General features: G+C 39.5%; 1 long non-coding RNA gene across 1 annotated transcript; it reads left to right on the top strand.

The window, feature by feature from the left end:
- Window positions 1-10239: 10239 nt before the first annotated feature.
- On the top strand, window positions 10240-14393 carry LOC138760145 (uncharacterized). Its single transcript, XR_011355463.1, has 2 exons — window positions 10240-10520; window positions 14156-14393. It is a non-coding gene; the product is annotated as an uncharacterized lncRNA (long non-coding RNA).
- The last annotated feature ends 1956 nt before the right edge of the window (window positions 14394-16349 follow it).

The raw sequence follows: 16349 nt of genomic DNA, 5'->3' as shown, positions 1-16349 counted from the left end.
ACTATTTATTCTGCCTAGTCTCATCGACCTGCACCTGGACCATAGCCCTCCATTCCCTTCCCATCCATGTACCTTATCCAATTTTCTCTTAAATGTCGAAATAGAACCTGTATCTCCCATCTCCACTAGCAGCTGGTTCCACACTCTCAACACCTTCTGAGTGAATAAGTTCCCCCTAATATGTATTCTTGTTAAGCATTTCATCTTTCACCCTTAACCCTTGTCCTCTATTTTCTTGACTCACACAACCTCAGTGGCAAAAGTATGTTGAATTTATACTGTTACAGGTTATATCATATTTTATATTATATATAAATATTTTTTTTTAAGCGATAGATTGTGGGGGAGTTTAGTGTCGGTCACCACATCTCATTTAAAATGCAAGAGCTTGGCTGAAGCCAGTCATACAGGCACCAGTGGCTTTACAAAAGACAATGGGACTGTTTTGGAAGGAACTTTAGAAAGCAGGTGCAAATAAACAGTCCAGGCTCAAAGTGCTGATAAGGATTGGGTTAGGACTCCAAAAGGTTCTAGTTTTTACAGGCAGAGAGAGAGAAAGATTTAAAAAAAGCTGAATTCTGTAGTCATAGCAAGCTGGAAGCTTGTTGAAACCCCATTTTGAAGTAAGTTTGTGAGTTCTGAGTTCAGCCTGTTGAAACCCCTTGTAGTCCTTACAAGAGGAAATGGCTGGCTAGTGTGTTTCTCCTTAAATAAGGGAAACAAGAGGAACTCTGCCATTCCTGCAAGAAGAGGTTATCAATTGGAAAACCCATGATGGGGCAAGTTTCTTTGGCAAGACTCTGAAGAACTGATCGTGGGAGATCAGTTTGTGTGTGTCCAACGAGCAACAAATCTCTCACTGAAACCAACTAGAACCTTCCTGAGTGGTAACCATTTACTTTTAAGCACCAGAGCCTGATACTTGTGAACTTGGAGGAGTGAGAAGTGAGATTGGACTGTGAATCAAAAACTTTCCTGAACATATACACATTACCTACACGTGTGCTTAGAATTAGAAGGGCGCTCAGTTAGGTTAAAAGTAATAAGTTAAAATGTGATCCTGTTTTTATGTTTAAAGAAAATTAAAAGCAATTTTTGTTTAAGTAACCATTTGTCTTGGTGAATTTCTATTGCTGCTGGATTTTGGGGTCCTCTGGGCTCATACAAAATTCATAAATTTTGTATACAAATAAAGTAACATTAATTAAAGATAGCAGGTACTGAAAATATGAGGCAAAACTAGAAAAACATGAAAATAATCACAAATCAGGCAGCAGGAGAGATTAACAGGTGAACATTTTTCACCAGAACTGTATGTTGTACATGAAACTGGTTTTAAAAATTTGTATTGGGGGGTGGGGGGCGGGGTCCTGTCTGAGTTCCTGATTTGCATAGATGGATGACAATCTCACTTGATTTATGTGAGCATATTAGAATGGGTAAGTTCACTATTTCCAGTTCAACAGAATCACATGGACTTTTCAGCTTAACAGAGGAAGCTAACATCTCCCTTTGTAGCCAGGGATGACGCCAAGTTGGTGGGGGGGGGGGGGGGAATTTGCAGATATTTCCCCCAAATGAGTTATTATAACCCCCCCAACATGTTCACAGCCGTTGCCCTCCCAAATGAGGTATTGTGACCCACAGCCTAGTGTCACTAGCATCTAATGTCACTAGTCTCCAGGCAATATTAGCAGAACATTTGTCTGCTACGTCGGATGGAGGGGAACTGTGGTGGTGATGCTGCCACATGGAGGAGGTTCATGGTAGGCAGGTAGGTAGGCAGCACAACCCCTTCCCCCTGCTGAGTGAGTTTTTGAAGGTCAGATTGTGCCCCCCGCACTTACCCTCATGCCCCCAACTAGGACTTGTTCTGACGCCGGCCCTGCAGCCAGGGTAAGGGTAGCATGGTTGATGCAGCAGTTAGCACAATACTATTACAGCACCAGTGACTTGGGTTTGAATCTCTTACTGTCTGTAATGAGTTTGTATGTTCTCACTGTGTCTACGTTGGTTTCCTTCGGGAGTTCCAGTTTCTTCCCATTTTTCAAAATGTACGGGGGTTGTAGGCTATTTGGACAGCATAGGCTTGTGGGCTGAAAGGGCCTGTTACTGAGCTGTATATCTAAAAAAAAAATAAAAATTAGAAATTGACATAGTCCACTACATAGATTAAAAAGAAATGAAAGGAGAAATGGAGGAGAAGCAGGTGAGGGCTGAGTTGATGATGGTATAGGGGAAGCCATGTTTGTGGAAGAAGGCCGATATTTCAGATGATCTGGACTGGAAGACCTCACCTTGAAAACAGAAATGGTAGAGACAAAGAAATTAAGAGAAGGGGATAGAATCTTTGCAGGGGACAGGGTATGAGGAAGTGTAGTCAAGGTAATTGTGGGAGTTAGTGAGTTTGTAATATGTGTCAGTGGAAAGTTTGTCTCCCAAGATGGAGATAGAAAGATCCAGCATGAAGAATAAGTGGATGATGATCTCAGGAGTCCTGCTTCAATTTAATCAAATGGCACAGCCATCCTGACAACTGAATAATCTACTATTTCTCCTAACCTTGTTATGGAAAGCAACAATTTTACATAATCTACAGAGAGTTTAAATGAAAGCAGATTTTATTAGGCCTGATGCCTCCTAATAATGGTAGTTTATTCATCTGTGAAGGAATGCTATATTACTCTGTCTCTCAAATGTCTAGCACCAAGTGCCATTTCACTTACATCCTGTTCTCAAGGACCAGGGTCTTGAGCATCAGTGGTGTCATTATCAGGTACTCTCATATCACCTGGGACAGCTAGCGTCACTCCTGTTCCTGATTACTAAAGTGCAGAACATTCTTCACCACAATTTATGAAACTGACCTGGGATTTTATATAAAGCACTTTTGAATCCATCCCATAGCAGAGCTTTTCTTTTGAGCGTCCCAATACCATTGGGGGAAAGGTGTATAAAGAACATGATGAGAGAGAAAATAAAATTAGTAATTTGAGGATTGCTGACGAGAAGACATAGATAGTATGACCTTGATGCAAATCAATGCCTTTGAAATATTTAAATGGAACTTCTTCAATGACTAGAACATTGGCCTTTAATCTTGAGTTATGGGGAATGGCCCAAATTTGATTATGCTTTCAAGATGTCACATTCAGCTGGGGTAAGGAAAAGATGCTAAAACTTTGTCGAAGCATGAAGAAATATACATTCACATATCAGGAAGTTGTTGGAAAATAATATAATACAGGGTCATCTTATTTCTACTAGCAGCTCAAGGCTTATTAATTTCCTTATCTTCTTCCTTCTCCTTCTCAAACCAAGGCCCAAAATAAAAGTCTTGGCCCCTAATTCTGAAAAATTCTGCACAAAATTTTACTAACATTATGCCTCTCATAGAAGCACAAATCAACAATTGTATAGAGTGCTTTGCAGATTTGTTAGCTAGAAACTGTTTAAGTGGTTTAATCAAAGCTTAGTCTAAGCTATTTCAAATTAATACCATACAGGTAACTACTTAGATGGAGAACTTGAAACTCCATGTTAGGGATAACCAGATAGAATACAAAAACAACTTTCTGTCATTAAATCACAAGGGTCAGAATTCAGATTTAGATTTCCGATTTATTGTCAGAGTACATACATGACATCACATACCACCCTGAGATTTTTTTCTCTGTGAGCGAGGCAGAATTACCACTTATTGGAGGTGCATTAAAAAAAACTGTACACAGTGTAAAACATGCAATCCTGTAGACCCTGTGGATGAAGTAAAATCACAAAGCTGGAGAAACTCAATAGGCCAAGCAGCATCCTTTAAAAATATATAACTGAAGTTTCGGGCTAGAGTCCTTCATCAAGGTATGGAAAATTGTCTGCAGGCATCCAAACTAAAGAGTAAGGGGGGAAGTGTGGTTGCAAAGGCTGGCAATGATAGGTGGAGAAGGGAGGGAGGGAACAGCAGTGATCAAGAGGAGGAGGGGTGGCTAGGTGAATAGAGGGGGAAGGGATGGAGAACTGGAAAGGAGAATGGAAGGGGAGGGGGAAGAGGAGAGAAGCTTAGCAGAAACCAGAAAAGTTGATGTTGATGCCATCTGACTGGAGAATGCCCAGATAGAAAATCATGTGTTGTTCCTCCAATTTGTGGGTGGCCTTAGTGGGATAGTACATAACACCATGCACAGACATGTGAGTGTGAATGTGTGATTCAGAATTGAAATGGTTGGCTACTGGGAGGTCTCTGTCACTGGAGCAGATGGAGCAAAGGTACTCAGCTAAGCAATCTCCCAAACCACACCCAGTCTCACCGATGTAGAGAAGGCCACAAAGGGGGCACCAGATGCAATATATCAGTCCTGTGGATATACAAGTGTTGCTTCACTTGAAAGGCCTGCTTGGAGCCCCAGACGATGGTGAGGGAGGAGGTGTGGATGAAAGTGTGGCACCTCCTGCGGACACAGGGGAAGGTGTTGGGGGGTCGAGGGTGGAAATTGGTAGGGATGGATGAGTGCACAAGTGATTCACATAGGGAGCAGTCTCTATGGAAGGCAGAGATGGGAGGAGAGGAAAAGATGTGTCTTGTAGTCGGATCCTTTTGTAAGTGTCAGAAATTCTGGATGATAATGTATTGGATGCCGAAGCTGCTGTGGTTGTAGGCGAGGATAAGGGGATTTTATGTTTGTTGTATCTGGGGGCAGAGGGACCCAAAGCAGATGAGCAGGAAATGGAGGAGAAGCAGATGAGGGCTGAGTTGATGATGGTGTAGGGGAAGCCATGTTTGTGGAAGAAGGCCAATATTTCAGATGATCTGGACTGGAAGACCTCACCTTGAAAACAGAAATGGTAGAGACAAAGAAATTAAGAGAAGGGGATAGAATCTTTGCAGGGGACAGGGTATGAGGAAGTGTAGTCAAGGTAATTGTGGGAGTTAGTGAGTTTGTAATATATGTCAGTGGAAAGTTTGTCTCCCGAGATGGAGATAGAAAGATCCAGAAAGGGGACAGTGTTGTTAGAGATGGACCAGGTGAGTTTAAGTTGGGTGCAAGTTGGGCTGAAGTGGATAAGTTCATTCCAGATGCGTGAGGCAACCCCGATATAGTCATCAATATACTGGAGGATGAGTTTAGGTGCCTTGCCTGTGTAGGCTTGCAGCATGGATTGCTCCACAAAGCCCACAAACAGGCAGGTGTAGCTTGGACCCATACGGGTACCCATGGCTACTCCTTTGATTTGGAGGAAGTGATATGAGTTAAAGAAGAAGTTGTCTAAAGTAAGAACAAATTCTGCCAGATGGAGGAGGGTGGTAGTAGAGGGTGACTGGTCAGATCTCTGGACCAGAAAGAAGCAAAGTACTTTAATAGCTTCTGTATGGGGGGGATGAAGTAATAAAAGGATTGGATATCCATAGAGAAAGTGAGGCAGTCCAGTTCGGGGAATCTGATGTCAGTATGGATGTATAAAGTGATTGGACATCCATCTATTCAGCCCATCAAGTCTGCCCAGTTATTTAATCAAGAGAGGATTGAATCATGATTCTTTTAAAATTAGATCAAGTATAGAATTAAATATGTACCCAGGACCATTAGAATGAATCTGTTTGGAAAACTTTAATACAAAACAATATTTGTCTCTATATCTAAAAAAAGAATGAAAAGATATGCTCAATGACCACAGTCTGTGGTGAAGAAAGTTAATAGAAATGATTAGAAATTTAGCAGACACTTGACAACTATAGTTTCATCTAAGGACAAATCATATTTCACTAACTCAGTCATGTCTTGATGGAGCAACATTTAGGGTAATGCAGGAAAATGTGGTTGAAGTGGTCCTAAATATTCCCCTGAAAAGCCTTTGATTAAATACCACATCATAGATATGTCATCCAGGTTGGAGCCTATGGAATAAAAGAGATTTCAACTGTATGGATAGAACATTGGTCAAGTCAGAAGAAACATCCAACATTCACAAAATGTTATGTTCCAGAAGAGAGAAACAACTACAGTGGAAGACTCTGAAATTTGATACAAGGACTCAGTGTCATGACTATCCCTTGTAGTTGAGGATGATGGCCTTCGTTCTTTTGATCCACCGAGCGAAGACACCTGGGCATGTATCTGTTTTACATTTACTTAATGTTGCACTCCAAGAAACACACCATCCTTCACAAATCAACCAATTAATTCCATTTGCATGGAAACCACGACGATTGGAGATGATGGATTTGTTGCAGCCTTCATCCACCTTCACAGCCATTGATTTCAGACTAACTTCATCCGTCTGTTCCACAGTTGAGAACTTGGTTGTATTATTCTTTGTCAGGGACCTCACCCTCGATCTTACCTCCATGGGGTGACCCTACCAGGAACACAGCTCACCCTTGGGATTTCAGGACCACACAGACTTCTCCACCACGACAAGGTGACAATCTACAGAGAAGATAGAAGGACTACTGTTTGCCTTAATATATATGAATGACATTCCTGGGATATACAGCACAATTTCCATATTTACAGAAGTTAAAATTAGTGGAGTAATAAACTATGAGAAAGGGAGAAATAGATTTCAATAGGCTGCCAGAATGTGTAAGAAATGTGAACTATTACATTTTGGTAGGCAAAATACCCAAGTTGGAGGGCACAATTCTATCTTACCACCTTTAAGGTACAACAAAAACAGAGATTTGAGGGATACAAGTTCATTGAAAGTGGCAGGACAGGTTGGTAAAGCAGTTGAAAAAGCATATGGTACTTTAGCTTAACAACAGAGGAAAAAGGCAAGATGGACAATGTCAACAAAAACATGAGGACACCTTTTTCATCGCTGGGTCAAAAGCATGGAAGTTCCTGCCGAACAATTCTGAGAGGACCTTTAAAGGAAAGACTGCAGTAATTCAGGAAGGTGGTTCGCCATCTTCTCAAGGTCATTTAGGGCTGGCAAGCCTAATATCAAGACAAAAAAAAGACAAGGAAGTCATGATTAGTGTGTTGTGAACAAATCTGAATATCACACCTTTGGAAAGATGTAAAGGCTTTAGATTGGGTGCAAAAATTGTTTACTAAATAGATTTAAGCGACTTTGGACTTTAGTTAGGAGAATAAACTGGAGATCCTGGAAATGGAGGATAGTGAGGGCATCAGATAAATGCATTTAAAATCACATAAGTTTTAAACAAGTTAGATAATGCAAGAATGAAAAAAGGTAAAATACGAAATTCTGCAGACACCATGGTTGAATTAAAAACACAATGCTGGAGAAACTCAGCAGGTCAAACAGTGTCCTTTATAGGGCAAATATAAAAATACACAATCAACATTTCAGACTTGAGCAATGCAAGAAATATTAATAGTATCAAGAACAGGGAATGTTTGCATGGAAGTCTGATTAACATCTAGGTATGGCACATTGGAACACGGAAACACATAGTTGTATTCCCCTTGAGAAAATTACCTATAACTTAAGAAATAAGTATGACATATTTTTACAAGTTTGGCATCCATATTTACAATTTTCAGATGTAAATCTAATTATGTTCTGCCTAATCCTCGAGAGCTGCATTAATCTACTCCAAAGGAAATTAAATAGAACATCAATTTATGGGCCATGGAGTGTGTGGCACTTCTCAGCGATCCATTCTGCTTTCTTTTCCTTCTTTTCTTTATGATTTTTTTCTCCTTTTCTTGCTTTTTTACATCTACTCTTTTCATTGGGATTTTTTTCTTGAGTGGATTGGGGTTAGGGTATAACCATTGCGGAGTAAATTCTGGACTTACATTTGTATTTGTAATTTTTAATTTTGTGATTGACTGCATGTATGGTCAAAATTTTTAAATAAACTTCACTAAAAAGAACAGGTAATGTAAAATGAAGTTGAAAAGAGTCAAAAGTGAAACAAGGGTAAATTTTTGTTCAATAAATTTACAATCTCTATAATGCATTGCTTTGTGTGGCAGTGGAGCCTTATTCAATTACAGCAGTTGAAAGAAAAATGGATAAGGATATGAAAGGAAAGGATTTGCAGGACTATGGATACAGAACAGAGGAGTGGACTAGTTAGATTTTGCTGGCATAAATCCTGTACCAGAATTCTGTGTAACCTTGCTTCATATGGTTTTCTGATATTCAGAAATAAAATAAATTACTCACAACAGTTAAGAAATGATTCCTGAGAGGCACAGATAAACCATATCCAATGCAAAATAATCTTTTAGGCTCAGATTTTACTGAGATTTTAAGCTGTCATCTCCTTTTATTCTTTGTGCAAGATTCAGAGAAGTATTTTTTCCCAGATAGACATGGATTCAGAATGTCTCCAGCTAAGCTAAATTCCACACCTGCACTATTTGTCAAGGTTTTCACATAAAACAAAAAAAAAGTGGGCTCCTGAGACTCAGCACATTATTTCAATTAAATGTGGTTGACCTAGCAGTGAATTGAAAACAAAAAGCTCAACAATGTTTTCCTTAACAAAAAAAAAATCTTCAGCCTTTTTTTTCTCCTTAAATAGACAAGCACAGGACACCAGTTTTTCCTCAGAGACAAAGCTGCTCAACATCTGTTTGGAGTAACTGGTCCAGTTCTTTAAGGTCAGATGTTAAACCAACAACCGGTATTTAGCTTATTCAGAACGATGCAAGGTGTAAGATTTTAAGACTGGAACATAAAGGCACTTAAAGGCATTGAAATATTAGTACATGACGTGTTTTAAAGCTGCAGTTCTTCCAGCAATTAGTTTTTGCCTCTTTCATTTATAGCCAATTTATGGATTCACTTTAAACACACCAGGAATGCAATTAGAGCTGGTAACGTCCTCCCATCCACCAGATGATTCCTTGAACTATTGGGCAATTTTATCTAAATTCTTGGTAAAAATGCATCAGGTACACTGCTGGTTATACTCCGCTAATTTCATGTTCTATTGTAGATAATTGGAATGACTGGTCAGGAATAAATTCTGTCCCTGAAAAGCCTGGTAAAAATGTCCACAATTGAGTGATCTGATCTAACTGAGTCACCACAAGATTTTTGGTAGGTATTCTTGGATTTGTATGTAACATTTAAAGGACAATCTATCCTGGACTCACAACACTGTGTTACTAGTCAGGAAGCTGCAACAATGCCTACACTTCCTAAGGAGGCTGAAGAGGCCAACAATAATCTTCAGGAACACAACAGAGTGTGTCCTGGCTGGTTGCATCCTAGTGTGACATGGTAGCTGCAAAACATTAGATTGGAGGTCAATACAGTGGGTGATTATAACTGCTGAGTAGATCACTGGGGTCTCCCTTCCCTCTATCGATGAAGCAGAGCTAAAAGAGGGCTCAGACAATCATTGGGGATGCTTAGCATCCGGTCTACAGTATCTGAGACACCACCTTTAAAGTAGTGGTACAGGAGCATAAAAAACAGGTCTGCCAGGCTGCGAAACAACTTCTTTCCACAGCCGGTGAGACTGTTGAACAATCCTAGAAACTCATCACACATATACCCCACTTTGTGAATACTCGCTTTACATAAATTTGCTTTTCCAAAGAAACCTGTGTTCGCTTTTACATAAGGATTTTCACTTTTACGAAAAAATATGGCTAAAGCAGCAGGTCATTATAGAGGCTGCACATGCATCCCGAGCAGCTCCTTCCCCAGGAACTGTGATGCGATGTCAATAGATGACCCTCTTCTTCAGTCTCATGTATCTCCCAGCTCCCCAGCCTAACTACATTGTACATAGATTATTACTTTATAGGTAGTGTGCACATCATATAATTCCTGCTTTTAATAAATAATGTTATTTTAGGTTTTATATGTTATTTGGCATGGTTTGGAGATATATTTGGGTCTGGGAATGATTAAAATATTTTCCCATAGAAATCAATGGTAATTGCTTTGCTTTATGCCATTTTTGATTACAAAAGGTTCTGTAGGAAGGCCCTAATATTGTAAAGTGGGGATATACCTGTAATTATTTTTATATTTATTTTGGATTGCTATGTACATATGTTGTTTTTGTGTAGGGCCCAGCGGTACCATTAGGCCAACTAGGCAACTGCCAGGGGAACAGAACTAAGTGGGGCGCTGTCTGAGTAGCCAGATGCAGGGTTGGTGCCAAGGGGGCATTCGCAGGCATTGTCCCCCCAAATGAGGTATTGTGGGCCCCCCACCAACTCACGACCATTGCCCCCCAAATGAGGTATTGTGACCCGCAATCTAGTGTCACTAGCATCTAACGTCACAGCAGGACAATGGCTATGTTCATTACCCATAATCCCCCACGCAACTGGAACTGCTCTGCCAGTTGCCTGAAATGCATCGCAGCAAGGTGGACAATACAAATCAGAAGAAATCCCCGGGGGTCATGGGTGAGGAGCATGGGGCAGGAAGGGTCCACACAGCAGCCGGCAGTATCGTTTTCACCCTGCGGCACTGAGGGCCTGTGGAACTGGCCTCAGTCTTTGTGCTGATGGAAGCTGTTCCCCTGCACTGCCTTCCTACCTGCCGCCTATTGAGGAGATGCACAGAGGACGATCATGGTAAACAGTTGGAGGTGTGTGTGTGTGTGTGTGTGTGTGTGTGTGTGTGTGTGTGTGTGTGTGTGTGTATGTGTGTGTGTGTGTGTGTGTGTGTGTGTGTGTGAGCACGCTCTAATGGTTTTAACCCTGTTTTTTGTTTTTTCTTTGTTTCTCTGTCTGACTATGTAGGGCGTGTCGAAAGAACCAAAGAGTTGTTGATCCAAACCAAGGCTTTTATTAACTAAAAGACTGGAGCATATCACAAGCATTCTGGACCAGGTCCAGAATGACCTGGTCTGCCTAGGAGCAATCCTTTAAGACCTGCCAGTAGGTGTGGCTACATTCTCAGCCAATCACAGTCATCCTCCACTACCATCTGTACATATGTATAGAATCTGTATTTTCACAGACTGTAAGCAAAATATTGTCCTAACATAATAGTTTGATTATGCCAAGTAACCTTAAAAGATATACGGACTTAAAGGTGTGTGAAGTAAAAGGTTTTAACATTGTGTTGCCCTTGGCGGAAATTTGCATTCTACCAAGTGTCCTTTAGTTCAAAATGATTTGTGTGACAAATATTTTCTTTTGTATTTGAGAAAGATAATCAAGATTGATATATTATTTATTCTTGCAATTTAAAGTAAATTTAGCTGTTTCAGGTTTTGTGCTTTTCATTTTTTCTACAAAATATCTGTTTTTGAAAATCAAAGTTGGCAATTATTTTGGAGGGAGCAGGTGCAAGTAGTTGGCCTTGCCAAAGGCACGAAATAACCTGGCACCGGCCCTGGTAGTGGTGGGTGGGTGTGCACTTGGTCCAGAGGTACATAATGTATATATATATATAAATATAAAATCAGATGACAATAAATCTGAATTTGTACAATATGCAACAGAATACTAATTACACTAATCAGAGACTGTGTTACTCTAACCAGGGGCTGCTACAATACCACAAAAGGACTGTCTACAGCAACATTTCAAATTCACGCTTTTGCACTAGGATAGCTGAATATTTATTATTTATCTTTTTATAGTGTATTTATTGTCTTTTAATTCAATTAAGTATTTTGTATATAATTGTGTTTAGTTATTTTGCTGTCCTTTTTAACAAAGGGATTGTTCAGCTATAGTAGGTATGAATTTTGGTACAAATGTATATCTGTATGGCAATAAACTCATTAACAGAATATTTGAAGTAAAATAAGACCCAATTTTTTAACTTCACAGTATGTGGGTATAAATGACATTTATTGATATTTTCCCATACTGAGAAAATAGTCAGAACTTTTTGTAATTGTTTTCAAATAAATGTGTAGTTAACTAGGCATTTCAGACAATAGTGTCATGTCAACCAAGTTGGAATTATATTGCCAGTTCAAGATACTAAAATAATGCAATAATCATTTTTCTCTTCAGGACAAGCAAACAAAGAACAGGTTTGGAAACACCAGGCCATTTGCATGTGCCAGCTCTGAGACATCTTTCATTAATTTCAAACCTTTTGAATATTGTTTGCTAGGACTCATAGCAATTGGAGTTGAAGTTGACCATGAGCAATTTAAAATGTTATTATTTGTCAGCAGTAAATTATATGGGGTATGTGTGAAGTTTTGGTCTCCAAGTTTAAGGAAGGGCATCCTTGCTTTTGAGGGAGTGCAGCGTAGGTTCACGAGGTTAATTCCCAGGATGATGGGACCCTCATATGTTGAAAGATTGGAGCGACTGAGCTTGTATACACTGGAATTTAAAAGGTTGAGAGGGGATCTGATTGAAACATACAAGATTATTAAGGGATTGGACACGTTAGCAGCAGGAAACATGTTCCGGATGCTGGAGGAGTCCAGAGTCAGAGGCCACAGTTTAAGAATAAAGGGTAGGGCTTTTAGAATGGAGTTGAGGAAAAGCTTTTTCACCCAGAGAGTTGTGGATCTGTGAAATGCTCTGCCTCCGAAGGCAGTGGAGGCCAATTCTCTGGAGGCTTTCATGAAAAGGTTAGATAGAGCTCTTAAGGATAGTGGAGGCAAGGGAAATGGGGAGAAGGCAGGAAAGGGGTACTGATTGTGGATGATCAGCCATGATCACAGTGAATGGCAACACTGAATCAAAGGGCCACCTACACTTCACCTATTGTCTATTATTCTTAGACGAAACATTGTTGTTTACAATAACACAGAATGCGACACTATCACAATATAAAAGGTATAATGTGCTATCTTGGATCAGATGTTACACCCCAGCCCAACTTTATTGCAAGATGGACACAAATTACCTCCAACATGACTTTGAAGAAGATCATTGCCCCAGTACTTTTTAAATAAAATGTATTCATCAACCAAAAGTAGAAAAAAAATTCTCTAGTCTGTCTATGGAATCTTAATGTGTTCAATTTGGCTTTTATTTTATATGCATTCAAAAGTAATTCACATGAAAGCAAAATGAATTCATTATATGTTGATTACTATTGGAGGTCCAAAAGTGATATAAGGCAAATGGGTTAGCACAACGCCTTTACAGCACCAGCGATCAGGACAGAGGTTCAAATCCGCATTCTCCCCTTATCCCCGGGGGCTCTGGTTGCCTCCCACCTTTCAAAACATACTGAGGGCTGTAGGTTCATTGGATGTACATTGGGTGGCATAAACTCATGGGCCGAAATGGCATGTTACCGTGCTGTATGTCCAAATTTTTTTTTTTTAAATTGTCATTTTATTCTAAGTTTTACTGTGTATGTGGACAAGAAGATACAGTTGCTTCATAAACAGCATACAAAAATCTACAAACCTTCCTCTAAGCAGAGCCAACCGATGTTGCTGTGAAGAATTAGGCCAATAAAGGCAATGTAGAAACCACACCATCATATTCCATAACAAAAATACATTTTCATGGAGAATCAGTGCCCATGCCATTATAATGGAGAATGTTCAAGATATTAAATTTTGGTTTAATTTATATTGAGATATACCAAAAGCAAAACACTGAAGATGCTGAAGTTCTAAAATAAGTGCAGAGAATGTTGGAAGTATTCAGTATGTCAGCCAGCATCTAGTTCTTGTCCAGTACTCTTGAGATATTATAAAGTTGTTTTAAATTTTGCCTACAATAAATAGAGTGTATATGGCTCTCAGTGGGACTCGCTCATTTAGTTCCTGTAATCTGTTCCTCCCCCATATGGCCATTTCGCCCTCCTTGATTTTTCTGTCAACCGTCATCATAAATCGTAGTTTACAGTAGCCAATAAACTAACCGTTGCAACTGTGGGAGGAAACTAAAGCACCCGGAGGAAATCGACAAAATCACAGAAAGAATGTGCAAATTCCATACAGATGGAACTTGAAATCAGCAAGAGAATGGATTCACTGAGCTCAGAGGCAATAGTTCTGGCTGCTCTCCACCATTCGCAACGAAGACCCTCTTGAAAATACAGGGAACCTTCAAGGCCATTCTTCATGCATTGGTCAAGAAAGTTTTAACTGTACTTCTGAACATAGTCATTATCTTTCAAAGAAAGCTTACTCTGCAGATCTTTAATTCAACTTTTTCTCTTAAAGGTCGATTTATGAAGGTTAAGTGAAAGTGAATTGATTCATAAATTGATGTGATAAATGCATCCACCCCATTTATAAATTGACATTTGCACATTTTATTTCCCGCAGTGCTGCTTACCGTTGCTTGGAAGATACCACAAAAACTGCACAGAGACATTTAAAGCACAGTTCGCAACCCTGAAGTCATCAGGAATCATTAGCCAACAGTTTTAACCTCCTCTTCTTACAAGGAGACCCAGTCAAGGATGGCAAGACTTTCCTTTGTGGAGTTGGGTCCCAATTGCAACTTTACCGCAGGCCTAACAAATGAATAAAGAAGGGCCATCCTTGAATTAAACTGAGAAAAGTGAGTGTATTTGCTTCCATAAAAAGGCCAGAAAGAGCACAATGTCCCAGGCCCAACAGTAAGGCCTGCGCTGCATTTTTCCATGACTGCCCATGTAATCCTGCCACTGAGATTTGAACAAGTCTGCCTCATTACATCATTTTGTTTTGGCTTCATTGCTCTTTTTCCACAACCCTGGCAGGAGGCTTCCAGAAGTGATGGAAACAGTTCCTATTTCAGTGGGAATTTTATCACTTTTCCACTGGAGCTACAGTAGGATTCCCCACCTACCATCATCATTGCACTTGATTGCCTCATATTCCTGACAGCATGGAATGTAAAAACTGATTGGTCACTCTTGAAATTTTTTGGTTTTGAAAAAGCAGGGCATTTTCTGAATGCCCTCGTCTAAATAGAAAGAGTTACGTTTATACTTTACAAGGACATGCGAGGTCTTGAATGTAAACGTGAATCGTTGCTCAGATTGCTGCATTACCCGTCTTTCAGTTCTTTCAGCTATTTACTCGATGAGTCAATGTTATGTGCATCCTAAAGTATATTCAGTTATTAATGCTATCATTAGTTGGAAGATGAGAGATTATCAATAGTTGATATTGAAAGTTGCCTAACCATATTTGAAAAATAAACAAGAACTTTCTGGTGAAGACTTTTTTTAAGTATCAAAAATAAAATATAAAACTCAGCAGTAAGAGAACAACTGTGGAAGAAGTTTTTCATTTTTTTTTAGGTCCAAGGCTGTGTAAAAGAAGGAAAATGTGATAGAGTTCAGGATCAGAGAAGTGAGGGAGGGATGAGTAGAGCAGAGGGAATATCCCTGATATTTGAGACCAAGTAAGAAACCAGAAGAGGAGTTGTAGCTTGGACAGTTCTGCCAATATCAAATTCAATGGCAGAGCAGGCTTGAGGGAACAGGTGGCCTTCCATGGCAACTCATTTCTTGTGCTCTTTACTTTCTGTCAAAATTGTCAAGAACTTCCAGTGATTCTGAATGAACCTGTCAGTCAAAAATATTTAAAAACTATTAAAATAAAATAATGTAGACACTTTTGGTAAAAATAATGAAAACCAACACATATTTAATTATTTAAAAAAATTATCAATTGTTAAAAAGATGATTAAAGAAAGGTTGTGACTTATTCTTTTCTTTTTTCTATACTGGATAAAAAGTCCCCCAAATATATGGGCTCATTTGTTCTATGATAAATCCTAAACTGGTGTAGGAGCTTCATCAGTTGAGTAATTACTGCTCCATTATTAGATTCCAAGTGGAACTGCTAGATTATTCCAGGCCTAAAATCTTAAAATTTGAAAAAGTTATATAATGTGACATTACCTGTTCTTTCAAAACTATGGGTGCCAGATGGATTACAAAATGGCAGATGATGCTTATATCATGAGTTATGCAACATAACTTAGTAGTTAGAGTATTGGTTTATGCATGGTGAACACCTGCCAGAAGAATGCAGGATTACCTGACTGCGCCATGTACTTATAACATCACCACTGCCATTTTGGAGCTCAGCATTCCAGTTACTGCCCTCTCTTAACCTTACACAGCTGCTCATGCATTCATCAGCAGGAAAAGCCACAGCTGTGTAAATGTAAAGGGATTATTAACCCTGTTCTCGTTAGTTGATGATTAATTTCTACTGGCTGTAACTGTGACCATACAAGTGTTTAGTGTTTTCTGAAATTCTTTAAAAGTTCGAGAGTCTACAGGGAATGGATGGCTGGTGTTAAAGGATCTGATCATGGTCCTGTGGCTTCTGTACAATCAGTTGCTCCCAGATATAGGTGGATTCATAGGTATTTCCTTTTGGATTTCAAAGAGTCCGAGAGAATGAGCAGAATCCTTGCAGGCAAGGTGGAAGAGGGAGCAGGAGGCCTTGAAGAAGTCCTTCAGTTGGTTAGCATTCAAGTTGGTGTAATGGTATTGTAGCACCAGTGATCTGAGTT

The sequence above is a fragment of the Narcine bancroftii genome, chromosome 4 (genome assembly GCF_036971445.1).
Source record: "Narcine bancroftii isolate sNarBan1 chromosome 4, sNarBan1.hap1, whole genome shotgun sequence".
NCBI classification, from domain to species: domain Eukaryota; kingdom Metazoa; phylum Chordata; class Chondrichthyes; order Torpediniformes; family Narcinidae; genus Narcine; species Narcine bancroftii.
Note: the sequence above shows the minus strand (reverse complement) of the source record. Positions and strands in the feature narration are given on the sequence as shown.